Here is a 14,070-nt window from a genome sequence, read left to right on the forward strand (position 1 = left end):
CAAACAAACAAACAAAAAACAGAAAATACAATTGGGTAGTTCGTGCAAAGGGCGATTGTATCACATGGATGAATTCTCCCTGAAAGTAATAACATTTTTTCATTAAGCCTCGTAAAGCAACGATCATTTATTACTTGCATAATTAAGAACAATCATACCTGGGTCTGTCACGTACTCTACAGGTCCTTCACCGTGTAAGGTCCTCAAACAACCTGTGGATTGTAAGATGCAAGAGACTGTCACATTCCGTGTCTCTCGCTATCGACTGTATTGAATGATTTTCTCTTTGCTTTTTCTTTTTACATGTTCTTTGAATATCTGGGCGTACCCAATCCGTTTATTACAAGCTACTGAAATCTCCGTAGGCTTTGATGCCCAGAATCCCCCAAGCACCCGTAGACGACCAGTCTACAAGTATTACGTACACTCTAAGAAAAATAAGAAGGGTGCATTTTTCGGACCCCAAAGGTGCAAAGTTTCATCTCTTGGTGCTACCATTGTGGCACTGGTGTGGAAGGTGCAAAGTTGCACCTGTAAAGGTGCTCCCGGTTTGACACTGGTAAAGGTGCAATGTTCAACCTATTTTACTTACAGTGTAAGCGTTTCTGCAATGTGAATGTATGTCATATGTTATACATTTCTAGTATTTTGTAGTCCTTGTTCATTTCATTCATTTAATTTCCAACAAAAGTATAAAGTACAATAAATCATTTGCATATGTTCTATAATAAAGAAAACATAGTTTACTAGTATGCAATCACAAAAGGCAAACTGTACTAAACTGAATTGTATCAAGGAAAAGTTAATGGAAATGGAGGAACCTGCTGAAAAGCCTGGTTTGTAGAATGCAGTCCCGTCATGAGCAATAACTTATAGTAATGAGTAAACAAAACCATAAGGGAAATTGCCTGAAAAACAGGGCAATTATAAAACAAATCAAATGCATACAACCGCACACACAAACGTAAAACAAAGCAGCTCTCTAATAAAGAGGACAGACGTTGAAAGAATAAACAGGAGATCAAAATGGACAAGAAAATGGGGACAGGGAAAGGGGCCAATGAAGAGGAGTTCAAGGGTCAATATCAACGCACTAACTTACAGATGTATAATAAAGAGACTGTGTTGTTAAGATAAATCAAGCAAAATTAATGACAATGGAGTAATGAAATAAATTAACGGCTTTCAAAAACGCAAATCCCTTTTGATATAGGAATGTAAAAAAAAAAAATCTGTAATTTCAAAATCAATTCTAATAAAACTTAGAATTCCAAAAATTAGGATCGCCGAAAGATGTATGATATAGATTTTGAAGAAATGGACCTAAACAATGGCAAAAGAAATTCATTAGATTGTTTGGTAGGATATGAATATACGCTTTTATTTTCAATAAACATAGAATCAAACACAAGAGGGAGGGAACGATTTGTTAGTTTGTACATAAACCGTTCTAAATGTAATCAATATATTAAATCATTAATTTTTAGAATGTTATTTTCATATAACATTAGTAAAACATTTAATGCATACACAATCAATTTCAAATGTGAGTAACTTGCATTTGTATGTTCACAAAATATAGCATGTTGAAGAAAGAATCATGCACACCAACAAAAAGCAAAATGCATACTCATAACATTAACTGTGATGGGTTCCATTCGTGTTACCTAAAATCGATTATTAATATAATTAAAAAAGGGTCTTAATATGTTAAAAGAAATTTATTTACTACTGCAAATTGTTAACAAACAATTCATTTTACAAGTGTTGCTGCTCTATCATGCACTATTCTGTACAAAAGTCATGCACAATGATATATATTTGTTTTATATATATGTATACGTATATACTCAATACATAATCAAATATCAATAAAAATGAATAGATATTAGAAAATTATGACATGTGTAAAATGTGTAATTGTTGCTATTGATATAAGACACTTTTTTTTAATATGATTCATTAAAAATAAAAATTACATGCTGTAAACAATAAAAACAAGTAACAAAGCACGTACCGATGAAGACGCAAATCGAAATAGCTGATGACACTTTCATTTTGTAGCCTAAGCGCTTTCGCGGTCAGACCCGAAATTTCTTGCCTGTGGACTGGACGTGGGATGCCCGCGTGAGGTCTTTCTGGACGAGAAATGGATTTGAAAAATCTGTTTAAATTTTTCTCTTTGTCTCTGCATTTTCTCGGAGTACGTTAATGAAGATTTCAGAAACTTAATACGCTTTTATAGCAAGATTAATTCAACAAGTTGTTTCATAAAGAAAGGGTCTATTCTGTCACACTGTAATCACGTTCATTTCAATGTTTGGTCCTACCATGACGCTTTATACACGCACTGCATAAAGCGTCATGGTAGCCTCTTTTTTACTTGTTTGATTTGTTTGTTTATTTTTTTTTTGACGGAAAAGAATGTAATATCAACAGCATATCTTCACAAGCTTACTCTTGACCATTTCTGCGCCAGGGACTCTGGGCTGTGTCTACAACGCTTTGTTGGTTTGTGTGTTCCAAACGGCATTCAAAGCATACAGAGGGTTATAGAAAATAGCTGGAATCTTGAACCATTGAGCATATGCTTGCATTCTTGTGTAGATTCTTTTTCGTATTGCGCAAACGTTAACAAAATGTAGCACTTTTCTGCGAGTTTGTCCCTTTAACATCAAGTTGGTTCATTTTTTAAAAAGTTATCAAATAGATTTTATTCGACTCTTCCGACCCCATTTCGGGGTATGAGAGTACAACACATAAATATGGTCATTACAATATAAAAAGAATACATGTTTGTGATATATTGCAATGATGTATATAAAATAGTCTATACCTACTAAACATATATACAGTGATATACAAATTGGCAAGCAAGGTTAAGTAATCGTATGAACCATACGACCAAACAATCGTCACATACAACAACAAAATATGTACTTGAGATCGAGTATCACTGGATGCTTAATTTTTCTACCACTACGAGTTACAATCTCCTTTCTTGACTACAGTACACTCAACTTGTTCAGGCTTCTGCAAACTTGCAAAATATGACATGATCAGCCTCACAAATAATACTAATCTTTTAAGTTGTCCTAAATGCGAGCATGAAAATAATCTGGACATGTGTAATGAGCAAGGACGTTTAACCAAATAATGATTGCTTAAATATAACTTTCTTTCCTTTTCAAAGAAGGGGCAAACGAAAACATAGTGAAATAAAGAAAATCATCCACTACATCAAGTTTGTCTTCACCAAAACTGAACAATGGAAAGTTACGTACTTTGCCTCTTGAGAAAATCAGGACTTTAGTTTTTGTAGTATTGACACTTAACTTCCAATCTATACAATATCGATGCAATGCATTCAAAGCCAACTGAAGCTCTTCTGCACTGTCGGCTAAAATAAGAGTGTCGTCTGCATATAACAATGATATAAATGTATAAAAAAAAATCCTCATTGACTTCTTTGTCTAAAATATCAACACAAACCTTTTCAAACAAAAACTGTAGTCCCTTGAAACGGCAACTCAAAAACGATTCAAAATCATTGAGATATAATTCAAAAAGCAGAGGTGATAAATTTTCACCCTGCCGTACACCAACATAACACTGAAAAGCCTCAGAATGTTGACCATCTACTAATACACAAGATTTGGCTTGAGCTTACATATTCTTTATAACTGTAAACCTATCAACCATATCAAAGGCTTGAATACTTGAATACTCTGATATTAGTGTACAACCTGAAAATGACTAATGTGATGTTATTGCTAATCTTTTAAAGGTCATTGCGTGACTAGTCTCGCAAACGAGGTTTCATGGTAACACCAATCTATAACGCAAAATATACGATCACTAGAATATCAGAGATGTTCCATTGCCCTAGTACTGCTAACATTGCAGTACTCTTGGTATTACTGACATCATGAAATACTGTATATTCAATGCATCTTCAATCTATTCGAATGCTAAACAATGAAAGACCACCTAAGTAAATTATGAAAGATTATACTAAAGCCACCAATAGGTTGATGTGCATAGGCCTTCTTCTGCAATCACTTTCTGCTTTCACTGTGTGCCAACAACTTGTACACCAGGGAGATGGAAACACTACCCTGTCCACGTATCGTGTTTAACGTCAATTAATACTATATACTTAATAGCCATTGATAGGGTTCTTACGAAGTCTACTTAGGTTATTATATGTTAACTGTTTACATAAGGGAAAGGATATAAAAATTGATTAAACCTTCCCGATATTCTGCCAGATCCAAAACTCTCATGATAAGGGTACAGTATCGTGCCAAAATGGGGCTATAGTTCTTCCATACTCGTTTAAGCACCTTCAGGATTTTTTTTTTCTCTTAAGCTAATTCATGAAACATGATATTGATAAGCAAGACAGAATAAAGGAGAAATACATGCGTTACAAATCAACGACTGAATGACGTGACAAAGAATGAGAAGTGACCACCTGTCCTGGGATACTGTATTAAGTAGGGTATCATGCTAGCCACCATGACTGCCAAGGAATTATATGCCACCAATTTGATCATTGCATTCAGCAAAACTGCACCACAGATATTGAGTGGACAGTGTTGAGAACTAAAAATGTCAACAATTGAAAAACGTCACTGTCTTTTGCGCAAAATAAAAACTGTATTACATATTGTACTTCAGAGATGAAATTGATAAATGATGTAGAGCTGAAACTTGATATATTGTAGATTAGAGTATCATATACAGTTATAAAGAATATCAGTCAAGGGGAAGACCCTTTATACTACGTGGAAAATAGTAATTAGCCTTTAGTTTTATTGTAAATATAATTCTTCAAGCTGGTTGTCTTTAAACGTGTCACTCTTGAGTAGGCTTACTCTTTTTTTTTCTTCTTTTTTTAATGAACAGCCGACTAGCCGAGGATCAAGAAAGCATGTCAGCGGTTTTAAATTTGGGAATCTGGAAAATTGAATATTCCAGGAAACTACCAACTCGATATTCACTGCAATATGATAACAATGCCGGAACAAGATACATGTACTTTCAACCATAATGTGCGTAAAGTACCGAGTATGTTAGTGATGTGACCGTGCACCTCAAAACGAACATAAAGTCGCAAACACTGATTTTGCGTGAAGACTGAAAATAAGTGAAATGGGTCAACCTAGCCGAACTTGACTTTTTCATATTTTCTGAAAGAGCAGGTCTTCTTTTATGCTAAAATTTGGTATCATAAAACGGACAGGAAAGTGTGGTCTTTTAGCAGTTTATCTCGAACATTTTGGTAGAATAGTGCGATTAGGTATGTCTTTAGAATCCCCTTTTCATTTCTGAAAAACCTTGTCCACACTCTTCAATTTCAACTCTAATAACTTTTGAAAAGATAATGCTACTGCTTTGAAAGTTGGCACTAATTATGGACAGAATGTGTTAATGAGGCATGCTTAATTTCAGTTTAATCTGATAATCCTTTCATTGTTGTTACTCTGATGGTTTACTTCCTGTTTTTAGTCCCATTCATTGCACAGCCGGCACGGTTTGGTAAAGATTAAGCGCTTGAATAGACACTGTACTTCAGAGCCTCTTTTCTCAGTTCACACTTTTCCCGAGTTTGTGCTTTCTTTCCAATATTTAGATAGGTTAGGAGAGTCCATTTGATTTGAGTTATACATCATTTTAAAGCTTAAAGTCTGCTCTTTCAGAATGTGGCCTTAACTAAAAATTCATGTTTGGCGACTTTTTGTTTGTTTTGAGGTGCAGGGTCACATATTACGTACGTTTGAAAAGCATAGTGGGTTTTTCTGATCTCTGACCCCTGTGAGATTGGCCATAGACAGTCACGCAGAGCGTATAGTTCTCATGACTGTAAGTGCATGGATGACGTCAGTAAACCAACAGCTACCTGATCAATGAAGGCCAGAGGCATCTCTGACAAAAGATTACGTCACGGGTTTCAATTCTAACCCGAGGTGGACTGGCTCACAATGATCGGTGGCCGATTTCCTATTCCAAACAATTTGTATGGGAATTATTTCAATTCGTAATTTGTTTAACAGGTAATGATGTATATATATATATATATATATATATATATATATATATATATATCATATATATATATATATATATATATATATAGAGAGAGAGAGAGAGAGAGAGAAAGGCTTATCTGCTTTAAATCAAGAAATGTAAGTTCAACAAGTAACGACGGGGTTTTAAATGGTGAAGGCCATTGAAAAATCATCTTTTGATAATCTTACAATAATCTTACAACTTCAGTAAGAACAACAAAACACATCGTTCGGGCCTAGTTCCATTTTCATTCCTTCAATAAGTAGATTTTGTAATCATTGTATTGTAACTTTTCTCACTCACGATAGGAGATAGCCTTTGCTAACCCTTTCCAAGCCAAGGAAGTCCTATAACGTATTGCTCGTGAGAGGTTTTTCACAGCTAAACGAATATTGCATGTTTGTATGTAAGCGAACCTTGACATTGTCGCCTGACATTTGTAAGCATGGTTACTGCTTTATTCGTGAACTTGTAAGAGTTACAATTCTCTTATATGCATATCATTGTTCGATGGTTAAGATTTCGGAACTCTGAAAACATTTCGACAAGCATTTCTGGGATTTTTAGTGAAATATTCCGCACAAAAGATTTCAGCCTTTTTCGTTTGTGGATCATCAGCAGTTAAGAATATATGCATCACTGACCGAGCAGACTTCTACTGGACCATGTACAAGTATGTCATTATCATTTGGGACTGGACCACACGCCTTATCGCTTTTAAGTGTGTTTATTGTAACACCCACAGATGAAACGAATTTGTTGTGAGTATTCCCATGTTGAGGAGTGAGGATCATTGGAATTCGGATAATATACCCAAGTTATTGTCATCTGTATTTTTTTGTAATCGTTGAAATGATTTATGTCTTGTCTTTGCTAAAAAGTCTAATGGAAAGAAAAAGCACCAAACATAATACATTTGATATATTTTGATCCTTTCTCATTCTGTGGGGATCCTTCTGGTCCTTCTGTTTGTTGTTTCTTCTGTTATACTCGCGCTTTTGAATTACCGACTGCGTTTGGTACAGTCAATTAGCAGATTTCCGTCCGACGAAGCTCATGCATATCATGCATATAACGTTTTGCACTGGGCGTATCGGGCAATTTCACCGTTCAGAGCATGTTCAGAGTGACTATCAGAGTGAAATATTCAGTGGAATTCAGAAGAATTTCCTGCGTGGGTTACAATAGGCTTTCTAATGCAGCAAATAATAATCACTTAAACGGGGGCAGCGGTACATTCCTTTAGCGGGGTGGGGGTGGGAGAACTGGTGGCAAGTCAAGGGTTAATGGCACCCCCTTGCTTAGACGTTAAGAATGGATGGACTTCTTTTTTTCCCAATTTTTATCTGATTCCCCCTCCCGGATTTTCATTTTAACACCTAAAAAGTGGGGGTTGCAACCCCCCTCCCCTTCTTCCACCACATATGGTTCCATAAACCCTGTTAAAGTCCTCGTGCTGACGTACTCGGCTTTGGATCTCCAACTCTTCGCCCATAGCATTCAATACCAACAACTAAAGTGAGGGTTTTAACCCTAACCAGGCCGGGCTTTTTGGCCTGTTCTGTGGTCGGGGGAGAGTTGATTCAACCACCCCCATCCCCGTCGAGATCCCGGCCATCGATCGTGTAATCGCCCTGAAAATTGGCACATACATTACCTGTTGCGTAATCTACCACACTATAAAAGAAACAATTGAATTTGTCATTTCTTATATCTTATATTAATTGATATGGGTGAAATTATAAATTTTGCTCTATTAGAAAATAAAGTTAATGGCATCCTAATGTTTGGTGACATTATTCCTTATACAATATTCCTATACAATGTACTTCAAAAAAATCTGGTATCAAAATTAATTTCTTATATATTCTATTGTTTTATGAATTTCTTGTGTATTGTTTTGCTTTTCGACCTTTTTTTCTTCGTCTTTTCCACAATATCTATTACAGAACCTATATTAAGCATAATAATGGTAAAATTAATTGATTTCAGCCACTGAAAGTGAAAATAATCATATCTTTTTGAATAAGGTGAGAAAACTATTTGCGTAGACTTTGTACACAAAATCACGTTTTTGAGCCATTTTCGGTCTGACAAGCATGTATAAAAGGTCGTGCAGCGTCGTAACGGTACGTTCGATTTTTACGAAAATGGTGTGATAAGATGTGCGAGACTTGAAAGTATAAAGTCAGCGAGCGGCGCGGTCACAAAAAAAAAAAAAAAAAAATCGTGCGGCAGAATAGTCGCGGAAAATGTCGGGGGGGGGGGAGGGTTGATTCACCCCCCGCCCTTTTAGGGTTAAAGGTAGGCTAGATTAGAAAAAAAAAACAACAACAACAATCAACAAACAAAAGGGCTTATCTAAACACTGTCCATTCACAGTTGTATGTGTGTGAGAGTTTGTATGTGCATGCCGTGCTTGCAAGTTAGAAGAGCTGGACGTAATGAAAGCGAGAGACAGATCGCGAAGAACAAACATGTTTGCCAAGTTTCCTGCCGGGTTCAAAGTACATAATTATGTACTTTCCTGTTTATGGTGGATGACATTGTGCAAGCGCTCAGAAATGATGTTTTAATGGAAACCAAGACACAAGGGAAACTGGATTGAATGAAAGCAACAACATTAGTAGGACACATCAGAGAAAGTTTGAGGAAAATCCGACAATCGATTGAAAAGTTATGAGTTTTTAAAGTTTGGCGTTGGAACACCTGGATTAGGAGACTACTAGAGGTTATGACGTCATGTGTGGACAACAATATAATGAAAATATAAAGACAATTCCACAAAAAAAAATCACTTTTCTAGCACAATGAACGAGCACTTAGCTAATCGCTTTCAGAAAGCTAGGGGAATAATTGCTACTCTTAACATAATGTCAGTATCAAGTTTATGGAATGTGTAATTTTCATGAAAAATATATATTTTTTTTTCTGAATTCTCTATTATACTTCCTTTATATTGTTGTCCACACATGATATCATAACCTCTAGTAGTCTCCTCATCCAGCGGTTCCAACACCAAAACTAAAAATTCATAACTTTTGCATCAAACTTTCACTAATGTGTTCTACTAATGTTGCTGCTTTCACTCAATCCACATTTCTCTTTGTTTTTTGGTTTCCTTTGAAATTCACTTTACACACACACACACACTGCATGGATTACCAAAATCTCAGATTTTCAAAAACTTGGAAAATAGATTTTGTGTCTTTGTTTTGCAGTGATGATGTATAAATGAAAGCCAGATAGTTACCCTTTTCCTGTGATTCAAACGGTATCAAATTTTTGCATTTTCAAATGACTGCCCTTTGAATTTCGACAACCATGTCTTCATTTGTTTAACACTCTGATTGTGCCAATTTAACGTTGATTTAATCAACTGACTATAGTGCTTTCTCCACCTGTCTCCCTTAGCACTTGGCTACAAGGATTTTAACAGTCAAGCGACTTTTAAGTTTCGCTTTCATTTCCTGATCTAAAATTTGTTTTGTTTTTGTTTTGTTTTGATTTTTAGTTCTCGATGTGTCTAGCAACCATCGGGAAAGACAATAACAGAAGATTTGGTGAATCATAAGGAAGTCACTGGAAATAAATAAAACCATGACGTGCTATCTTATCTTTCTAAACTGTATTTTGACTCACAAATTTATCAAAATCACCAGCTGAAGATTAAGAAGAAATCGGACATTGCTGATTATCAAAGACTTTAATGGTGACAGCATGTTTTTGTGTGGAGACATATTTCGTTGCTGTCTTCTTCTCAGAGGAAGTCTAATGTGCTGAATGCATGAGAAATATTATGTTATTCTTTGATTGAAATTTACATGCTGATTGAGTCATTATAACAGTATAACCCACTTGTCAGAACCACTAAGCCAAACTGATTTCATATTGTGTACAAGCATTTTGTCAAAGGTAATAACAGAGTTCAACAAAGGCTTATCGAGACTTATTGTTACAGCTACAACCTAAATAATTAAATGCTTCTGTTAAAAATTACAGGGTCACAAATAAATAAACAGCAACAACAAAAACACAAAAATTGCCCGTGAGCTAACGTAGAGCTGATCTTTCAGCAGCAAATGAAAACAATTCATGACAGTGTACTTATGTAATAATTATACAAAATGACACAACTAATCACTACAGGACAGTCGAATAGAGATATTTGTGGTCATGACGATTTTATGCTTCTCTCACATGCTTTTTTTTTTAGCCCTCACATTTTTTTTTTCATTCTTCAACATGGAAATTGGTTCACCCCGGAGTTTACATAAACACTCCCGTTTCCTGACATTGTGCGGTCTATAAAGTACGTAATTCGTAGAGAACGACAATGCTAGCAACACTTCACATCCCTTTCAACGCACAACGGGGAACATTAACTCATGAAAAAAAAGTATTGCCAAGTCAATTCAACAGACATAATCATTACAAACAAAATTTGATTTAAAACTAGAAATGTCGCAATGGCGACTGGTATGCCTCCGCCAAGTTATGCATGGTTCTTCCAACAAGTCTATAGTACGTCTTGATAATGTGTGATGACAGTTTGGCAAAAAATTAAAATGACATGTTTGTCGAGGATGGTGATTGTTCTCCTTCCTCGAAGTAGATTTAATTGGATTAATGGCTATATTGTTTAAGAGAGCAGGTATTAGGGGATTTGACGATTATTACTTGGCCTTTAACCCTTTTATATGCATTGACTAAGTGCCAAAGTATGGAGAAAAGGTGTAATTTCAGCATTGAATAGTAACATTTTAGCATTTCAGCCTGGCTTTGACCCTTGACCTTTGACCCCATGACCCTAAAATTACCCAAAGAATCACTGACAGGCAGTACATAATGTGCGAAGTTCCATGATGATACCTTGGGCCACTTCCGAAGATATGGAGGAAGAAGTGAAATGTAGCCTTTTCACGTGACCTTTAACATTTGACCTTTCGGTCAAAAAACTTTCCAAGAGAAATTCCATTTCGTGATACACGTATACACTGAGTTTAAAGGAAGAACAAACTCTGAGCTTTAAAATAATGTATAACTCAATTTACCCAGACTCTCCTTACCTGACAAAGCAATGGAAAGAAAGCATACCCTCTAGAAAAAAAAAAAAAAAAATGTGGACTGAGAAAAATAGGCTCTAAAGTACAGTGCACTCCCGTTATCCGCGGTTATAAAGAAATTCCGGTTATAACGAAGTAAGAATTCGGACCGCAACATGTTTTGCTCTTTGTTTTTTATTATTTGTTTATTCGGTTATAACGAAATTTGGATATAACGAAAGAAAATTGCCGGTCCCGAGGACTTCGTTATAACGGGAGTCCACTGTATAGGGTCTATTTTAGCGCTTAATCTACCCGAGCCGTGCACTGTGCAATGAATGGGACAAAAAACAGGATGTCATGCTACATAACAACAACATGAAGGGATTATAAGTCAATCTTGAATTGAAAATCGTCTGTTAACACATTCTATCGATGACTAATAGCAAATTTCCAAGCAGTAGCAATAACTTTTCAAAAGTTTGAAAGAGTTGAAAGTGAAGACTAGTTTTTTTGATAAATGAAAAAGGGATCTCTTGGGCACACCTGACTACACTATTCTATTAAAAGATGTTCTACAAAAAAAAAAATGCTAAAAACACAAATCACATTTGTTGTTTTATGATCCTAAACTTTAGCATAATGTAGGAGAAGAATTCCTCTTTCAGAAAATACGAACAACTCAAGATTGACTACGCTGACCCATTTCACCTTTGTTGAGTCTTCATGTTATAGCAGGACTAGAGACTTTGTGTTGGTTTTGTGATGCACGGTTACATATCTAAGATAACAAAACAAATATGTCCCGGTGTCAGGAAGCTGCCCGACCTACTAGTATTCTCTCAATAACACAATCTTCCTGTCACATACACTTACACACACACACACACACTCACCCACACACACACACACACACACACACGCGCGCGCGCGCACACACACAAATATAATGGAAGTCGAGTCGGCCATTTTGAGGTTTGGAGCCGACATCGCTTCCCCTTTGCAAAGCATTATGTGAATAACAAGGTTACAACGACAAGGTTCTCTGTTGTACTACAGCTAAATGTGACCCAAGACAGGATTTTAGCACTTAGAATGCATCTGGTTTTTCACCTCCTCGAATACTTTTGTTTTATTTCCCCGCTTCCCCTGCCCTTTGCCTTTACAATTACAGATAGTGCCATTGGGTCTGGAAATATTTTCTCTAAGATACAAAGATCCAGTTGAGCTGAAACTACAATGCTATAAATATATCAGAAGTATCTAAAAAAAAAAAAAATCCTGTCTTTGCCGCCAAATAAAACAACAAAAATCAATTCAATTAAATGAAATTCAGATTCATTTTCATTTTTGACAAAAACATAGGATACACTTCACTTTCTTTTGTAACAGATAATAATGTAAACAAGGCATTGTGAAATGAACAGAGTACATAACAATAGCAATGAATAATCAAAATGAATGATATGCAATGCACGAAAAATAGAGGATCCCACTGAAAAGAAAATGCGTATGGCATGTATGGTATGTGGGCCCCTCTGGCAGCTGTCTGAGAATTAAAATCAATGGAAAAATAAATTGAAAAATGTGGAATGCCACAAACAAGTTACAAATACTAAATGAAGTGAAACTGGGACAACATGACGACTTGAAAGAAAACTGGCATAAAATGAGACAAGACAAACATGACAAACCCAAATGTGTTTGGGCAAAAGTGGCAAATAAGTGGCCATGCAGATTCTGCCAGCGAGTATTAAACCAAGTACGCTTACAAGTTAGCTCGATTCAGTTCAATCATGAAATTGTACATTAGAAAGCTTCAATCTCTTTTAAAATTAATATAGAAGGAACAATTTTATATCATGATTCAGAGAATTATATTTTAATGCTCATCTTGATTTGATTTACTTTGATTTGATTTATTCACAAAATGCATATACATACATTATTCACAAATATGCACATAGTTTGTACATGAAACATATTACACATTTTGTCTGGATTGTCATAAGTTATGACAAGCTTGACTGGGACGTCCAGTATGGATAACGTACACATATAATGTACATAAACATCATTAAAAAATGTATTATGCGCGTTCAATATGTTCATAGATAGGAAGATGAGAGAAGGAGTGAAAAAGAAGGAAAAGTGAGAGGAAGAGATAAGAAGAGGGATACTCTACTGATATCTTAGGATATAATTTTCACTTTACAACTCAAATGACGGACTCAAAAGAGCTCATTTGTTGCCCATTGCGTATACCTATCAGTTGCCCATTAGGCATATTCATGCTTATCATCCCTATAATTTTGGAAGAAATATACCAGTTTGATCACCCCTCTCATGTTGACTTTTCTCCTTAATCAATACATGAAAAGACTTTGCATCTGCCTGTCGCTCGCAAGATACTTATTATAATGTTTGTTCTCGGTTTGCCTGAAGCATGCGCATCCAACTCTCAACTTAACTGCCATTTGCATGCATTCCACACGTGATATAGCATATAGTTTCACCGACAGAGAATGGAAGATGATATACTTGGAGCCTTCAGCTCAGATGGTCCAGCAGAAAGGTGATGACCAAGACTTAAAAAAGAAAAGAAGAAGAAGAAGAAGAAGAAGAAGAAGAAGAAGAAACCAAACACTCACCTTGCGTATCGTTCAAGCTTTCTTCTTGTGGCTAGATTTTGGTGGGACTTCACATCCTCAATTTACAATAGAAATCGGCAGTCAAAAGTGAAAGTTTCCGACACGCGATTCACAAGGGCATATTCAATAGGTAGACCGCTAGTGCTATCAATGTAGGTCGGTCCGGATGGGCTCATGTGATTGCGCATGCTCATAACTGTTGCCATTATTACACTGGTGTGTTATCACTAATCTCTGCGTAAATAGAGATCAGTATGTGTTTTGCACAGTACTCGGGGTGAGGTATAGGGTTTCCAGTC

This window comes from Diadema setosum, chromosome 22 (assembly GCF_964275005.1).
Source record: "Diadema setosum chromosome 22, eeDiaSeto1, whole genome shotgun sequence".
NCBI lineage: Eukaryota > Metazoa > Echinodermata > Echinoidea > Diadematoida > Diadematidae > Diadema > Diadema setosum.